Here is a 20,140-nt window from a genome sequence, read left to right on the forward strand (position 1 = left end):
AACTCCAATAAGAACATTTCATAGTGTTTGGGTGCCAGTCTGACGACAGTGCATGTATCATGAATGATAAAAATCAAACATCCAGTCAACATTATGATGTTTGGAGTGATCACTAGTGATGGTGACATTATGCCTCCATTCATCATCCCACATGGCTTCAGACTCAACATGGAGGCCTACATCAAGTGCCTGGAGGAGGTGGTGCTGCCCTTGGTCAAGAGGATGGCTGCTGGAAGACCCTATGTCTGGCAACAGGACTCTGCACCATGCCACGCAAACAGACGAACCCAGTCATGGCTGTCAAAACAATTTCTACCACCACATCACCCCTAACATTGGCCACCTAACTCCCCAGACTGCAACCTCCTTGATTATTATGTGTGAAGCACAGTTGAGCAAGAGACCAACGAAACTCCTTGAAGTGAAGGCAAGGATTATGGTAGCATTCATCAACTTAAACAAGGAAACCATCCAGAAGAGTTGCAGGAGATTCCAAAGTCGTCTAGAGGCTATGGTTGAAGCCAAAGACAATTTTATTGAATAAATTTACTCTTTAGCATTTCAAGATATTTTTATGTAATTTTGGTAAATATATCTGTTAAAATGAGATGTCTGTGTTATTTTCATTTTTGCATAATCTAGACACCAATATATTCACTGCACCCTCTATTTATACACACAATGGGCTTCCGTACAATTTCTATCTACCAAATAACTTCACTCAAAAAGCATTGGTCAACCCAAGGCTTTTGTAGAAGACATTGGCTCAAGTTGCTGCACAGTGGGACTGAACCCAAATCCACATAATTGTCAAGTGAGCTTCTCAACCACAGTCATGTTTTCACCTAATATATACCTAATCTTAAGAATTTATAACTTTATTTCTAAATCTACTAATCACTAAGTTACTGTTTCATGGGATAATAATAATTAAAAAAATAGCTACATAGAAACATGAAGTATAAGAAACCATCCAAGCAACAACTCATCTTATATAGTTGGTTGCATCTTGATTTGTGTTTTCAGCTTGATTAATAATCCTGTTTTGCAGACAATAAGGTATTAAAAAAAGTTGTGCACAGTAGTTTGTTTTTCTTTCATCTTTAGATCTCTTTTTATTTCATTATACTATTTACAGTTGGATGTTCTTGAGACTTTAGATATTCTAAGAGCAGATTTTTATGACTGGGTACCTGTTTATTGTCTGTTACCAAATAACAAACTATTTTTTTCTTTTTGTTAATCTAAAGTAAAAAATGAATTTTTAATTTTTTTCTAATGGCTTGGTTTGGAAGAAAATGCTATGCCCATAGTCTTTTTAGGTTTTCCACTGCAAAAAATATGGAAAACTAAAAGAAAAAGAACAATATACTTAAAACAAAATTCAATGCTTCTAATAGAGTTAGCACTTTTATAAATCCATATCCTTTCATCTAAATTATTGGCGATAAATATTTCGTAAATTCACACAAGAGATATTTCTGAAGAGAGATGGTCATTTATTCAATCTTCACTTTAGTTTTTATTCATATCATTTTTAGATTATCACACCAAGAATCTTGCAAAAAAATGCATGCCTATGTGGTAAGAAGCTTGCTTCCCAACCACATGGTTCTGGGTTCAGTCCCACTGCATGGCACCTTGGGCAAGTATCTCCTACTATAACCTGGGACTGACCAAAGTCTTATGAGTGGATTTGGTAGATGGAAAATGAAAGAACCCTGTTGTATATATATATTTATGCATATGTGTCTTTGTGTCTGTCATCCCACCATTACTTAACAACTGATAGTGGTATGCTTATGTCCTTGTAACTCAGTGGTTTGGTAAAGCGACCAATAGAGTAAGTGCTAGGCTTACAAAGAATAAGTCCTGGGGTCGGTTTCTTTGAATAAAATCCTTTAAGGTGGTGCTCCAGTATGGCTGCAGTCAAATGACTGAAGGCCTGTAAAAGAATAAAAGATATTTCTAAAATTTTACATATGTTTCAATTAATATATATTATGTTATTGTGGGCAGACTCTCTCATCACTTCATCATATTAGAGCTTAACACATAGGTGCAAGTGTTCTTAGTTAAAAGACCAAAGTGTGATGGTGTTAGTGCTAGTGTCTTGGTTTGTTGAAGAACCTGAGTTCTGTTTTCTGTGCTGGCATAGGTAGGAGGGTTCGACTAGTCTGAAGACTGCTCCAAGCTTTACTGCCTATTTTGGCATGATTTCCAAAGGTTGGATGCCCTTCGCTAACGCCAACCACTTTACAAAGTAAACTGTGTGCATTTTATGTGGCACGAGGACAAGTGAGGTCACCAAGTAACTTGCAGGATGAAACACCCCCAAATGGAGGGAAGTAGTATTAAGGGACTGAAAAGACAGACATGGCTACCTCAAATGGGGAGGGAGAATCAGAGAGAGAGAGAGAGTGGGGATAACAAGATGGTGAAGGTGTGATTGGAAGGGGACAAGGGCCATACACCCAAGTTACAAGGAGGTGTATATGGTGAAGTGGACTGGGGATTGGTAAGGGTGAGTGGGTGGCTGATTTCTGAAGATTTCAAGAGAAAAGTGGGAGCTAGTGGGAGTAATGTATTGATTAGTCCAGCTAGAGGGAGGAGATATTAGGAGGATGTGTTGTGGGGGAAGAGAATCATCAGGGACATATTATGTGTAGATAGGTAGGTATGTGATGGAGAATGAAGAAGTATGTGAAGGGGTATGCGTGTCTGATCGGATCAACTGGGACCCTTGTAGTCATAAGTGACAGAGTGCTAAAACAGCAGAAAATTTGTGAAATGCCTATTTATATTCACAAGGTCTATTTGAGGTAAACAGTAAGCATCACAAAGCATGATATCATATTAATACTCACAAATGTTCAAAATGTCTTCGATAATGGAAACAATGAATCAGAAAGCACCTATCATGCAGTTTATTGATGATCTAATTAACCCTTAAAGTGCTGGGATTTGCACTTACATAGCATGGACTGCTGAGCACATTTAATGAAAATGAGACTACCATGCACACATAAAAATATAGTTCAAATATCTTCTTAGTATATAATGGTGGCAAGTTTTACATCATCGGAAAAGTCATTAGTTGAACTATTAGTCTTCTTGCATTCTGGGGGGAGGGGTATCGGAGCATTTGAGTGACATAAGACCCCAACAAACGCCCATAAATTAAATGCTTCTATCTGGGCCACGATTGTGGCCTGTTGACCTGTGCCTGACGGGCATGATCATGGCCTGTCGCGCTTTATGTGTTAATGCTTGTTAGTTTTACCTTCAAATTTTCTGCTTTTCTAGCAGCCACCCTGTATATACAATGAGTTTCCACACAATTTCTCTCTATCAAATCCACTAAGAAGTCTTCAGTCTACCTGGGACTACATTTGTCTAAGGTACCATGTAGTAGGACTGAATCTAAAACCACGTGGTTGTGAAACAAATTTATAATTCAAGAATTTCCATTTGAAGCAATCTGATTTTATCTCTGTTTCTATTAAAAAAAGAAAATGCTATTGTCACACTTTACCTTGTCTTCTCTTCTAAAAGTTCTCACCAGTTAATATCAATGAGAAATGTCCATTCCTCTAAGTGAAACTCTGTAGAAACCTAATAAATGAGTAAAGTATTGTCATTCCAAATGATATTGCCCTATAAGGACGCAGTTCAATTCCTCTCATTTAAACGGGATGACATCCCTTGTCTGACTAAGTTCTGGCAGGTTTTTCTTATCAACCTTCATTTATTATTGAAACTCATTAAGAAGCAAAGATGTCAAGTGATATCCTCAGTCTAACAATGTACACATATCAATGTGTCCCATGCTCAACAATAAACTTTTTCTGATAAATTTTGTTCTTATCAACATTCTTCTGTCAGTTATGTACACACACACACACACACACACACATTTTACTCTCTCTCACATGCACACTCACACACACACATATTCTCTCTTTCTCTCACTCACACGCACATGCATACATTCAGGCTTCCATGCACGCATGAATGCATGTAAGCACACACACACATGCACACTCACATACACACATACACTTTCTCTCTCTCTCTTACACACACACATACACACATGCATGCATTCAGCCCTCCATGCACACATGAATATCTGCATGCATGTATGCACACACATGCACAAACACACACTTTCTCTCTCTCTCACACAAACACACACATGCATGCATACACACACACTAGTCCCTTCAACAGTAGATTCTAGAATTCATTTAGAATTCAATACCATTTGCCAGTAATTAATCTATGCAGGTCAACAGGGCAAAAGTATCAATATAAATTACTCATTCTAAGGGTTATTCTAGTTTAACCCTTTCAGGCCTATATTTCTAATGTGAACATCAATGTGTTTTAATCAATTCTCAATATAATGAGAGGTTTCAGAGGGATTTAGTAAATAACTGTGATTTATATACTGATATATTATAGATGCAAGCTTGGCTGAGTGGTTAAGAAGCTTGCTTCCCAACCATGTAGTCTTGGGTTCAATCCCACTGTGCAGCAACTTGGGAAGGTCTCTTCAATTATTGCCCTGGGCTGATCAAAGCCTTGTGAGTGGATTTGGTAGACAGAAACTGAAAGGAACCTATTGTTTATATATAGGCACAGGAGTGGCTGTGTGGTAAAAAAGCTTGCTTCCCAACTACACGGTTCCAGGTTCAGTCCTAAGGCATGGCATCTTGGGTAGGTGTCTTCTACTAAGGCATCGGGCTGACCAAAGCCTATATATATATATCAGATTTAGGGAAATAAAGTAAGTTAATTTTAGACAAATATATTAATGAACTAAATAACCTAAATTACCTGAAACTCTGGACTAGCACTAATAATACTTTAAAATGGTTTAAAGACATTAAAGGCAGTAGTAGTTACAAATATATATCCAAATAGACATAGAGGATTATTATTCATCTATTAATGAAATAGTGCTTAATAAGGCCTTAATATATGCTATGAATAAGGTGGGAATGACTAAAGAGGAAGTTAAGGTAGTAAAAATGGCGAGAAAATTGTTTATTAGGTACAATAATAAATTATGGGCCAGAAAGGATACCAGGAATTTTTTTGATATCCCTATGGGAGCACCGGATTCTGCTCAGGTTAGAGACCTAGTAGGAATTTATTTATTAGCAGAACACCAATTAGAAAATCTTAAATTAGAGGGTGGATTATACAGAGATGACCTCCTGCTAATAACGAAAAATAGCACGAATTGAACTTTAGAAATATATAAGAAGAAAATATACAGTTTCTTTAAAAGAAATGGGCTTAGGATTACAATTTATAACGAATATAGCAATGTCAACTACTTAGATGTAAATTTCAACTTAATAACAGGTATAGCCCGACCTTACCATAAAATTAACGAAAACCTGAAATATATTAACGCTAAGAGTAACCATCCACCTTCTATTAAGAAAGCATTAGTTAATAATATAGGGAAAAGAATTTCAGTACTTTCTTCCAACTATGAGATATTCAATAAACATGCATCATATTATAATGAAGCGCTTCATAAGGCGGGATATAATCATAATATTCAATTTTTCAACAATTCTAAATATAATTATAATTTAAAAGATAACTTAAATGATGAATACACCTTCTATTATAATAAACACAGTATTCAGGATCACCTAAAACCAGAGATAGGTAGTAATATGAACAAAAAACCTCATAGTAATAATAATAATAAGAAGAATAAAATATGGCTAATAATTCCCTATAGGATACAGGTAAAAACTAACATTATTAAAGAGATTTTTAAAACAATTAAGATATTTATTAAAGACAACAAGAAATATAAGGACACATTTTCTAGCAATAATTTTGGAGTTGGTTACTCTACCACTAATAATGTTGGCAATATCATTTCATCCTTTAATAAATTCAAATTAAATAAATTTTACAATAATAAATGAAGTAATACCTCCACTGGAGTCCAAAATATAATTGATTGTAATTGTAGAGATAAGACTAAATGTAAATTTAATAATAGATGTAACGTTGAGGACGTAGTATATAAATGTATAATGATTTTGAAGGATAATAACTGTAGTAATAATGACAACATAAATACTACTTACATTAGATCGACTTCCAATAAGATTAAATCCCGGGTGGCCCAACATATGAATTCTTTTAAGAACAGAATTTTTATGAACTCTACGGACCTTAGTAGATACATTTGGGAACTTAAATCTAAAAGAATAGAATACGAGTTAAAATGGGAAATAGTTTGCAAGGCTAAATCATATAGGATAGGGAATAAATTCTGCTTATTATGTACTAACGAATTTGAAGAGATATTATTAGCTAATAAAAAATTATTTGACTCCCACGATGAACGTAATATTAAATGCAGACATAAATTAAATTACTTAAATAAGTTTAGATAACTAACTTATTTACTTAAACCTAGGATTAGGTACCAACTTATAGTTATGATCAGTAGCGTAAGGTACATCAAATTAGCTTTAGAATACACTTTAATCATCTCAATGTTATACAAATTGGGACATATAACTATCTTTACTTTAAGTATTCATCGATAACATGAGCAGTCTTTTACAATGTTTCATAACATTTTTTAAGTAATACATAACTTTCGTATTTGGTATAGTTATTATTTTGTGTAAATCTGAGAGTTTTAAGTATTTTAGTATTATTAATCTTCAATAAACTTTTTATTTTAGGTAGGTTTTTCTTTTTCGATATTTTCGTTATTATTTTAGTAATTATAATACATATTTACCTCTGGTAATGGACGCCGTGTTTATCACGTGACTTTTCAGTATTAATTTTCATAGCATTATTTTCGTAGTATAGAATTTTCGTATGTGTGTAGTTATTACTCTGCGTTAATTTGCTAGTTTAAGTATTTTAGTATTTTTATTTCTCAAGAATCTTTTTATTTTAGGTAGATTGTCTTTTTCGATATTTTCGTTATTATTTTAGAAATTATAATACGCATGTGCTTCTGGGTAATAGACGCCATATTTATCACGTGACCTTTTAGTATCAATTCTATAACACAGCCATTTTGATTTTAGTCTAGAGCTACCCACCGGCAGATAAGTCATGTTTTCTTATTTTAATCTTAATTTTATAAACAATATTGACATTCGTCTTTTAGTAACTTTATACACTAACACATTGTTTTACTATTATCTACTTATTCCATAATGTTTTAACCTTGTTTACTATAATACTCTTTTTCAATATTTTTAGATTGTAACTTTTAATAATTATATTAATACCGTTAATGTAGGGATTAGTTTACAGATTTTGCCTCTTTATGTATATATATATATATATATATGTAGATATATATATATATATATGTAGATATATATATAGATATATATGTAGATATATATATATATATATATGTAGATATATATATATATATGTAGATATATATATATATATATGTAGATATATATATATATATATGTAGATATATATATATATATATGTAGATATATATATATATATATATATATATGTAGATATATATATATATATATGTAGATATATATATATATATATGTAGATATATATATATATATATATATGTAGATATATATATATATATATATATGTAGATATATATATATATATATGTAGATATATATATATATATATATGTAGATATATATATATATATATATGTAGATATATATATATATATATATATGTATATATATATATATATATATATATATATATATGTAGATATATATATATATATATGTGTAGATATATTTATATATATATATATATATATATATATATATATATATATATATGTAGATATATATATATATATATATATATATATATGTAGATATATATATATATATATATATATATATATATATGTAGATATATATATATATATATATATATATATATATATATATATATATATATATATATATATATATATATATATATATATATATATATATATGTAGATATATATATATATATATGTAGATATATATATATATATATGTAGATATATATATATATATATATATATATATATATATGTAACTGAAATGAATTTCTTTTATTTAACAGAAGTCAATTTCTTTTATGTAACTGAAGTCAATTTTTTGTTAATTAACCGAAGCCAGTGTCTTTTATGTAACCTAAGTTTCTTTTATTTAAGCAAAGTTAATTCCTTGTATTTAATTGAAGCCAATTTCATTTATTTAACCAATTTTCTTTTATTTAACTGAAGTCAATTTCTTTTATTTAACCAAAGCCAGTTTCTTTTACTTAACAGAAGTCAATTTCTTTTATGTAACCGAAGTTAATTTCTTTTATTTAACTGTAGTCAATTTGTTTTATTTGACCGGAGTCAATTCCTTTTTTTTACTGCATTAAAATTCTTTTATTTAACCAAAGTCAATTTCTTTTATTTAACTGAAATGAATATCTCTTATGTAACTGTAATCAATTTGTTTTGTTTATCCGGAGTCATTTTGTTTTTTACTGAAGTCAAATTCTTTTATGTAACAAAGTCAATTTCTTTTATCTAACCAAAGTCCCCTTCTTTTATGTTATCGAAGTCAGTTTCTTTTATTCAGCCGAAGTCAGTTTTTTTTTTATTTAATTGATGTTAGTTTCTTTTATTGTACCGATGTCAATTTCCTTTAATTAATTTCATGCTTACTTCCTATCCCCACTCTGTCAACATCTTCATTAATGCTTGGACCTACTCATTAATACTATTTAAATTCAATTTAATTTAATTTTTGCTTACCCCATATTTCATTTTGTTTTCACTCAGTGATATATATATGTATATATTATGTGTGTTTGAGAGTATGCATATTTTTTCTCCTTGTCTTGAGTCCATGTAATGTAAACGTATCGAACATTGTATGAAAAATTTTCTGACCATAAGAAAAGACCTTGCTTGGAAAAAAGGTAAGGGTTGGTAACAGGAAGGGCATGCAGTCATAGAAAATCTGCTTCAATAAAGTTCATCTAACTCATGCATGTATGGAAAAGCAGATGTTAAAATGATGACATTATGCTGGCATTCACAAACCAGACACTTAGTGTCATTTATTTTATAACTAGATTTTCATTGCAATTAAAATTTAAACATTAATGCTTTAGTAAAAAAAGCCTCATGTGGGTTAATACTGATTTCAAATTTTTGGCTGAAGGCCAGCAATTTCGTAGAAGGGGTAAGTTGATTACATATGCTTCAGTGCTCAATAGGTACTTATTGATCCTCAAAGGATGAGAGGTAAAATTAACCTCAGTGGAATTTGAACTCAGAACGTGAAGACATGAAATACCACTTAGCATTTTGTTCATCATGCTAATAATTCTGCCAGCTTGCCACCCTATATATATTGGTTTCAAATTTTGGCACAAGGCCAGCAATTTATATATATATGCAGACACAAGGTCAGCCACTTTGGAGAAGGGTGTAAGTTGATTAAGTTGATCCCTGTGTTCAACTGGTATTTATTTTATCAACCCTTAAAAGATGAAAGGCAAAGTTGACCTTGGCAGAATTTGAACTCAAAATGTAAAACCGATGAAATGCTGCTAAGCATTTCACCCAGCACTTAGGCTGTTGTACCTGCATGCCACCTCCAAGTGAGTTAATATTAGACAGATTAAACTACCTCTGCGTCTAAAAACCAGCACGGTCAAAATGTATAAACATACATGCCAGTGATATATAAAAAGCACCCAGCACACTTAAGTAGTTGGCGTCAGTAAGGGCATCCAGCCTTAGAAACCATACCACAACAGACAATTGGAGTCTGAACAGCACCCTGCAGGCCAGCTACATGTCAATTGGTCCAACCCATGCCAGCATGGAGAGCAGACACTAAATGATGATGATGATACTTGTACAGACTATGCAGTGATCATCATTTTTTAATGTCTACTTGTTCATGAATCAGACAGAATTTTCTGAGGCAGATCAAATTTTCTACAGCTGAATGCCCTTCCTGCTGTCAACCCTCTTTTATTTCCAAGCAAGGTAATGTTTCCCTATGACCAGACATGTTTTCATGGAAGATTGGAAATGAATAACACTACAGGGGGAACATCTATTTACAACTGTCATGAGCAGGTACACACACACATGCTCACATACACACGTGTGCGCGCACACACACATTCGCTTATGTATGCACCCACACACACATCTATATCTTCAACTAAATCTAGTCAAAAGGCTTTGGTAGGCTTGTTGCTATAATAAAAGCCATTTGTGTAAATGCCATGCGATGAGATTGAACTCAAACCCATGTGGTTGGGAAGCAGACATCTTGACGCAGTCTTACCTGCACCTACATATCTCCTAATATAATAATGAGCATTGTGCTTTTTTAGATCATTTCTAATTATATATATGTATATGCCCAAAATCACGCTGTTGGTGGTAGTCAGAGAAAGAGTAGTATAAGTGAAGGGAGAGGAGAGAAAATAGTAATTCAGTGAAGGAGAAGTAGTCAGAGTAATAGCCATGACTGAGAGGGAGTGAGTGACAGTAATAGCAATGAGAGAGGAAGTGGAAAAGAGAGCATCGCTTACAAAGGCTTTTAATTTCACAGGCAAAATGCTTTGTTTACATTTTACGAAGATCATTTTCTCTAATATTTCGGCTCCAATGTGTGTGTGTATATTTATAGATTTATAGTATATAGTGTTTGTTATTGGTTCAGTCCATAACTTATTTACAGTATATAGTGTTTGTTATCCATTCACTGATACTCTTTCTTCTGCTATGGAGAATGAAACAGACGGAAGGTGACTGTTAGCCAGAGATAAAGACGAAGAACAGCCAGTCTCACTCAGGAAGAACTGGACACAAGAAGATTAAAAAATATATTATTAAATCAACCACAAGAATAAGAGCACAAGATACAAGATGACAGGCTCGAAGACATCAAAATGAAAAGGAGAACCTCATTGCACAAAGGAGAGATATCCAAAGACAGAGAGCAGCACAAAAGCACCAACATGAAACAGAACAGCAAGCAGTAGAGAGAAGAGAAAATCTAAGAATAAGAGCATGATAAAGGTGCCAAGATGTAACAGAAGAGCAATCAGCACAAAGGAGAGAAATCAAAAGAGAGAACATTGCAAAGGCGCCAAGGTGAAACAGAAGAACAAGCAACAGAAAGGAGAGAGGGTCTAAGAGGGAGAGACTAAGCCTAGATAATGAAACTGAAAAAGAAGCAAACTTTATTTTGCATATAATTTTCATACTGTCATTTCTGATGGCACAGGTACACTAGTAATATATAATCTCCTTCTTAACTACTCCCATGCACCCCTAAGTAATGTGAGGTAGGATTAGTGGCACAAAAAATGTTCAGTACACACCATATAGTGGTTGGTGTTAGGAATATATTACAAAGTCATTTGATTGACTGTTGATTGGACATCCTTACAATTTCAGCACATTCCAACAGTGTCAGTTACTCCAGTAGTTCCAGTCATCATTGATGCTACCAACAAATGTCTGAGGTTCTTTTTCCCCCACCTTCTTTCTGTTATAAACAAGCAAATGAATACATCATAGAACTTCCTATTGCATGTACATCTACAAGAGTGCTAGCATCATAATTCAGTTGAAAGTACCAGGAAATTATAGCTGGTGATATGTAAGTTTGATTCCCAGTTGGGTAGTTTTGGTTCAGCCATCCCTTGTAAATGTGTTTTCTGGTAATAGTGTGTAGTTTATGGGCAATTCCACTCAAAAGGTGACAAAAACTGAAAAATTATAATAAAACTGTGCTACCATGATTTATGTATTTTTGTGTTCCCATAAGCCAATAGGATTTAAAAAAGTAAAAACAATTTCTGTGGAATTACTGTCATGTGACCAGAGCAGCCATCTTGGATCTAGTGTGGAAAATGGCAATTTGACAGCAAGGACAAAAGGTAGGTATCCAATTCCATCCTAGAAAAAAATTAATTTTCCATCCTGCAAAAATATATTTTCAGGAAGAACAAGAGTATAATTATAGTTTAGCAGTGTTATTTTTTTTTAATATCATCTTGCTTATCAGCAAAAACAGAATTTACTGTGGCCATTAGAATTTGTTATATCAGTTACATTTTGGCATTATAAGTTTCATCTACAAAATCCTGACAAATAATTATTTTAAAACAATGCAATCATTATGATGTACTGCAAGGGGGTGGATTTTTTTCTTATACACACTACTTTATGTTTTCAGTTACATATACCTGCTTGTGTACTGTTCATGGAAATTTCAACCACATTATGATCAGTATTATAGGGTTCCCACAGTTACCTGCAATGCATGTAAAATGTCTAGATTGTATTATTATCTAAGACATTATGTATGTGCTACAATAAGCTTCAAGAAACATTATTTAGAACTTTGTGTTCAAGTGCAGCACATATTTTGAATACATGGTGTGTGTTTTTACCTTTTGATCAGTTCATGTTCTTGATTGATTAAAATAAAAATGTGGAATACTAACTGATCTGAGTTTCAGTGTTGCATCAGTTACACATTTCTAAGTGGAAATGTTGCATCAGTGGCATGTACCTGTTGCGCCAGTTACATTTTACCAAAGGCACTACAGCATGCATCAAACAATAGTGTTGGATATGAAAGCATGTATAACATCCATACGACTTGTGGGCTGTTTTCATTTGATAACCAAAGGCTTCAAGAACATTTCTTCTGAAGTCTAAAGGAGAGAGGAGACCTCACCATCAGCTTGGATAGATAGAAAGAGAAGAGAAAAAATGTCTGGTTCTCCTACTTTGCTAGAAGAATAGATGAAAAAGAAGTTATGTTCCTGTATTTGTATTCAAATTATAAAATCATATTATAAGATCACAAGAATTGCGTTATAGCTTTGAGAAAGCGAGTTAACTTAATTTACTAAAAATATTCCTGCTTCATTTCATCAATTGGCATACATGAAATTCTCTGATAAAAGGCAAAAATATCTGATTTCTTTGATTTCTCTTGGTCAGTGATTGGCTGATATTCAAGTTATATCTGTTTAGTAGAATGTCTTTATAACATCTCAGTCTTGCATTGCCAATATATATGTTGTCTGTCATGATTACATTTCATTTATTTGAGATTTCAGCCGTATTTCTATTGGGGAGAAATATAATGATTTAATAACATGAGTCTTTAGTTTATAAGCCAGTTTTGGTGTAAGTTTCATTAGTTCTCAAATATAACACACATGGGTTAGTGGACAGGATGGGTTGTGCTTCAGGTTTGATTCTTGGATAAGGTGGCATGTTGTGTCTTTGAGAAAGTCACTTCATTTCATGTGACTCCATCTCACTCAAATAATAACTCTACTTCAACTGCAAGAGATGAAGTAGAGGGTTGATACAGCAATGAGCTGGTGTCCTGTGGAGTGAGGAGTGGAGAGTTTTGTAATCCCAGTTAGTTATAGACCATAGAAACTCAGATCTGTTGCTTCAATTTTCGAAGCGCAATGGTTAAAAGACAGTTTCCTGTTTCTTTACACAATTCTTTGCATTTTTATTGAACTCTGTGACGTTCTTTTGAGCAGTAGGGGTTGGTTTGTAGAAGGAAGATAAGGCAAAGCTCCATTGTATGGTAGCTGGGCCGGTCTTGTAGCACCATCTGACTAAAGCAACTGTTGATTGCTCCATTATCATTGTCAAGTAGTTAAGTGTCTTCCACTGAATCCATGGGGGACTTCTGAACTGAGAGGGGAGTCTTCAGCAGGAGAGGTTTCTCATGTCAATTGGAATAAACACATACTCAAGCTTTTCCATTCTGAGCTGTTATCTAATTTCTTCTTGAGATGCTGTTGAAGGCTTGATACAGCTGAGGAAGCTTCTTCTTGACTGCTGCCATTGGGTCAAGGGTTGACATTCATGGAGGAGGTAGCATCCATTGCTAGTAGCCTTTGTTATCTCAACTTAACTGGATATATTCTGTCTGATATCAGTAGGATCAAAGCTAGCAAAGGTGAAGGTTGTTTGGATTGGTGTATTTCATTCAATCTGTGATCAGGTGACAGGTGTTGTTAAATGTTGGGTCACGTTTTTTGGCATGGGTCACTATCAATCAAACAGGACAAGCACACTCTGCTGAGGACCCTAATGCATGTGTTGTAGCTTCCATTTTGGAGTTGACCAGTTTCTGTAGAATGTTGTTTCAGGAACCAACTTAGAGTTTGGTGCTTTTATGTACTTCTTAAAGGAGAGAGTGCAGTCTAAGGTTACTCTAAGGTAGACAGGACAGGTACCATGCTCCAGTGGTGTTCCAGGCCATTTGATGTTAAGAAGTTGATTAGCTTCACAATTATTAAGACAGAACAAGCAGGCTTAGGTCCTCACAGGATTGGCATATTGATGGTTGCATTTGTCACAGAGTAATAATTCATCTAAGGCTGAAATGAGCTTTGTTTCTACTGCTTCAGAATACTTTCTTGGCATGTTATACAGAAATACGTGGAGGCGCATTGGCCCAAAGGTTAGGGCAGCGGACTTGCGGTCATAGGATCGCGGTTTCGATTCCCAGAACGGGCATTGTGAGTGTTTATTGAGCGAAAATACCTAAAGCTCCACGAGGCTCCAGCAAGGGATGGTGGCGAACCCTGCTGTACTCTTTCCCCACGACTTTCTCTCACTCTTACTTCCTGTTTCTGTTGTGCCTGTAATTCAAAGGGTCAGCCTTGTCACACTGTGTCACGCTGAATATCCCCGAGAACTACATTAAGGGTACACATGTCTGTGGAGTGCTCAGCCACTTGCACGTTAATTTCATGAGCAGGCTGTTCCGTTGATCGGATCAACTGGAACCCTCGATGTTGTAAGCGACGGAGTGCCAACAACAATACAGAAATGTAATAGAAACTCTGTGTTCCAACTTCATAAACCTGAAGGTACAAGACAGACTTCAAATTTTATTTACTTTTAATATTTATTCTAAGGTGGTGTGCTGGCAGAATCATTAGCCCGTTGGGTAAAACACTCAGTGGCATTTCATCCATTGCTACATTCTGAGTTCAAATTCTGCTACGGTTGACTTTGCCTTTCATCCTTTCAAGCGTTGATAAAATAAATATCAGTTGTGTACTGGAATTGATGTAATTGACTTACTCCTGCCCTTGAAACTATTGGCCTTGTGCCAAAATTTGAAACCAGTATTTGTTCTGGGGTCATCTTTGCCTTTTATTCTTTTAAGGCTGATACAATTGGTGACACCATAAGAGCATAGGTCTGGATCCCTTGCAGCTCTTGCATTCTGAGTTCAAATACATCCATTGCCGAAGGGATTTATTTTTGAACTGCCTTCTCATTGCCGCCATTGTTGTCATCATCCTTATCTTCATCATCATTGATCAATCTGTGATCAGGTGACAAGTGTTGTTCAAAGCTGGGTCATGTTTTTTTGGCATGTGTCACTCTCACTGAGACAGGACATGCACATTCTGCTGAAGACCTTAATGCATGTGTTGTGGCTTCCATTTTCTCATCATCCTCATCATCATCATAATTTTCATGTTCACTTTTCCATGCTTGCACGGATTAAGTGAGACTTACTGAGGCAATATTCTTCCCCCAAATGCCCTTTCTGCTAACCTATACCCGTTCCTTTGTGTAAAGTATTTTTGCTTCACTGGTCTTCTCACAATAAAGCTGCTGAAGCTACTGTGACACACGTTTCATATACAGAAGTAAACATGACACCTCTGGACACACAAGCATGCATGCATACACATATGATGGGTTTCCATGCAATTTCCATCTATCAATTTCACTTAAAAAGTACTGGTAAGCCTGAAGAACTACCAGAAGACATTTGTCCAAAGTGCCACACAGTGAGTTAGAACTTGAAACTACATGATTCATGGTTACAAGGAGAACTTTAAACTACAAAATCATGTCTTTGCCTTATAACGCTTTTGTTTTGTTGTCTTTTAAATTTTTTATTTAGATTGCTCTGATTAGGTATGAAATTAATGTTCTGGATTCAATGAATCCAATATATCTTTGATTGAAATCACTCTTTGTTTATTTAGAAAAAAAGTTGCTGCTTTCCTTTTCTTTTTAATTAATTAATTCCAAACTAATAAAAGCTTAAATCAAACTAAGAGAATTTGAGCCTCAGAGCCATGGGAGCAAAAATTTGCTTTCAGCAAGAATTATTTCAGGTACTCTTACTTGCACAAGCTAGATTGTTTAATTTTAACTCACTTGTTTGTTTTCTCTATTCCAACTTCTCCTCAGATTCTGTTTGCACCAAACTGTCTGACTATCTTCACCTTACTTCTCTTTCATTATCATTACAACTTCTCAAACACTTTGTTCTATAACAAACCAATCAACAAAGATTTATTTTTTAATTACTAACGTATTAAGTTTATTTAGTTAGTTTTCATTATGTTATTCATCCAGTTCTTGTCATATTTTGAAGCCTTTTCAAAATATATGATTCAAGATTAAATCCAGTGTCATCAAGGCAAATGAGAAATGGATCACCCTTGAATGAGATATTAGTCTTTAAGAGAGGTTAGGTTTACCAGGATACAAATTAACAATAGTTAAGCTAATTAAACCTAGTAAATCTAATTGTACTGCCCCCTCTTTTATTTCCATCCTCTTTGGAAAGAACAAACAACAAACTATCTTAGCAGTTAATCTTAATATCTTAGCCACTTGACCATATAGCTTTTACACATTTGCAAATATTATACATTATTACATGTTATTATTTTAAACAGAAAATACAATTTAATTCCAATAACTGTTTATGTTTCTCAATACAACATTTGTATGTTCTATGTCTCAGACTTCAGTTCTGACCACAATTATTGATTTCTGACAAAAACCAACAAAATAATTCGGTTCTCTTTTATTGAAATTTTCAATTTTCAACAACATCAAAAATAGTCTGTTTGAATTATCTGTTGTGAAATTGTTCCTGTGGCAATTGGGAATTTTTAGCTCAATTCTTGTTGCTTAATTTTATTTCATTTTGATTATTTCTGTAATAATAAAAAAAAAAAATCAATTTATAGATTACAGTAACACCGTGTTTGCGAGTTTCTGAACAGCATACATATTAAATGGCAAGACTAGTTTTAATGCAATCATTGAACTAACAATGGGGAAAATTTTGAAATAGAATAATTTTGCTAATTAGAATTAAAAGTGACTTTTGTTTGTATTAAATATAACCTTACTGATGCTGTCATTATTATTATTGTTATTATTATTAATGCAGTGAGCTAGCAGAATTGTTAGTGTATTGGACAAAATGCCTCAGCGTTTCTTCCAACTCTTTATGTTCTGAGTTCAAATTGTGCCATGGACGACTTTGCTTTACATCCTTTGGGGCCCCAATAAAATAAGTACCATTTGAGCATTGGAGATGGTGTACATGGCTTACTCCCATCCCTGAAACTGCTGGCCTTGTGTTAAAATTTAAATCCAATAACAAGGCAATGGGATCACAGAACTTTTAGCATGTTGGACAAAATGATTTGTGATATTCCTTCTGGTTCTTTATGCTCTGAGTTCAAATCCTGCTGAAAGCAACCTTACTTTCTATTCTTTGAAGGTCAATAACATAACGAACCATGAAACACTAGGATCAATGTAATCAACTAGTCTCCTTCCCCAAAATTTCAGTCCTTGTGCCTTAGAAGAAAGGATTATTATAACTGTTGTTACTATTATTAATATTTTGCTTTTAATCTACATATGATATCTTTCTAGTGTATTTTTATATTCATTTAGTGTTAGCTCAGTATAGCTGAAAATGAGATGGTCTATTGTTTCATTTTAGGTCTGCACCGTTTAAAAAAATATTTGCCTGGTAATTTCTTTTAAACAAGCTTTGGTCTTGTGATGCCAGTATGAAGCTTCCAGTCTCTACTTTCAATCCTTAACACCTCAGCTACTGTTGGACTGTCTCTGGGTGAAGATCAGAATTTTGGCTTTGAAGGATATATTGCCATGCAGGGACTTCTGACTCCATCATTCTGTAAGTTGTTTCTGCTTGTTCTTTTAAACAATTTGTTTGACTCTTTTGGCTTGCTTGGTATCAGCAGGTTCAGGTTCTTTATTCATTTCAGGATTAATTATTATTATTATTATTATTATTATATTTTGGTTTTGTTATTAACAAAATGCTCTCCCAGATCACTCATAAATTTCTTGTTTGCTTAATAGTTTCAAGAAACTTTATTGTTAAAATGTTTGTACTGTTGTATTACTAAACTGATTAGTATCCTATGAAAATGGTCATTTCTGCTTTGTTTGTCTCTTTTAAGGATGCTTTTTGTTGCTGTCTTAATCATGCCTAGCTTTGTTTTCTTTTACGGTTTCAGAATTTTAAAACATGGCATTGGAATTTTTGACAGAAGGGCAGAGGGAGGAAGATAGTTTTTAGAATAGCAACTATAACACTGTTTTCTCTCTGCTAATGATTATCAGCCAAAACATCACCACCAAAACCACCATCACCACTGCAACAGGTGGCAGTGATAACAGCAACAACAACAGTGGTGGTAACATTAACAGAAAAGCAAAAGAATGAATCATGACAATGAGAACACTACCACCATCTCCATTTCTATCAGCATCATCACTACCAAAACCACCACCAACACTACCACTGCAACAGCTTGCAGTAGCAGCAGCAAAACCTTCAACAAGAACAAGCCAAACAAAGTAGTGTATTGTGACAGAGAAAGTCCTATCTTGTCCCTCCCCCCTGCCACACACACCTTCCAGCACTGCCACTATCTTGTCAGCAGCAACCACTAACAATAGTAATAAGAATGCTGCTGCCATTGGTACTGGTTCAGTTGCCAGTGAAAATAAAAATATTTCTAAACTTTGGTTTTGCACAAACATAATTTTAGCTACTGAAATAACTGAACTGTCAACCAAAAGTATGACACAAGCATAGAGGCTTCTGGAAAAGGTGGAAGAGCAGTTCACTTGCATGTGTCTGGGTCCATTCTGCAAGGAACCCATAGAAGAATAACTATATGTAAAGACATAGGCATGATGATCAACTGGGTGATTCAGGCTCAAATAGAAAGGTACCTAAAATCAATCTGGGCCCTAAAGACAATATTTTAAGAGGTAGACAGTCTGACATAGTGGAAGTAAGCTTTTTGACCAAAATCAAAACTAGAAAAGACATTCCATATACCATCTTAAAAATAACGATATGGTCTTCAGATCACCCAGTGTAAGCTGGCAAATGACAGTATTAAAAATGGTCAGTGTTTCAGAGTAATAGTTTTGTTCTTAAGAAGCCTTGATCTCTAGATATGGGCCATCTTGCTAGACCCAGAATGAAAGTTGGTGGTACTGAAAGCGATCAGCTGTGAAAGTCATATTTTCTGACTACCATCTATTTATGATTTCACAGAAGCTAGGAAAGTGGATTCTTTTAAAGCACAGAAGCTAAGAAAGTGGATTCTTTTAAAGCTCCAAGAAACTTTAAGCATATTCTACGCAATATCTAGTGGGAAAATGAGAAAGTATTTTAGATACATGTTCTATTTTTATTTCTTGTGAGGAAGAAAGATGTAGTCCACTGATCAACTCACTTGTCTTCTGTTAACATATACTGCACAGTCAACTGGGTATGCAATAACTGGTGATGGGCAGACATGCACTGCAGTTGCAGCAAATATTCTCTGATGGTGACCAAATATGTGCACCCATTGTCAGGCATGTCTTTCCACATCCTGTCTCTAGTGGAACTGCAGTCCTCCTCCTCATCATCATTATTTAGTGTCCGTTTTCCATGTTGACATGGGCTGGACGGTTTGACTGAGAACTGGTAAGCTGTGGAAATGCACCAGGTTCCATTCTGTTTTGACTTGGTTTTTACAACTCAATGCCTTTCTTAATACCAACCACTCCAAGTGTAGTGGGTACTTTTTACATGGCACAGGTGTCAGTTACCTAACACTGGCATTGGCCATGACTGTGATCTCACTTGGCTTGACAGGTCCTCTGTGAGGACCAATATTTGAATGGTGCTTTTTATGTGCCACTGGCATGGGTGCCAGTTACATGGCACTGGCATTGGTCATGATT

The 20,140-nt window shown here is 34.2% G+C and overlaps 1 long non-coding RNA gene across 1 annotated transcript; it reads left to right on the forward strand.

Annotated features, from left to right (window-relative positions):
* Nucleotides 1-10,608: 10,608 nt before the first annotated feature.
* Nucleotides 10,609-19,853, forward strand: LOC128247692 (uncharacterized). Its single transcript, XR_008264056.2, has 3 exons — nucleotides 10,609-11,976; nucleotides 17,865-18,062; nucleotides 18,409-19,853. It is a non-coding gene; the product is annotated as an uncharacterized LOC128247692 (long non-coding RNA).
* Nucleotides 19,854-20,140: the final 287 nt, after the last annotated feature.

Source organism: Octopus bimaculoides, chromosome 4 (genome assembly GCF_046866305.1).
Source record: "Octopus bimaculoides isolate indiv1 chromosome 4, ASM4686630v1, whole genome shotgun sequence".
Classification (NCBI taxonomy): Eukaryota; Metazoa; Mollusca; class Cephalopoda; order Octopoda; family Octopodidae; genus Octopus; species Octopus bimaculoides.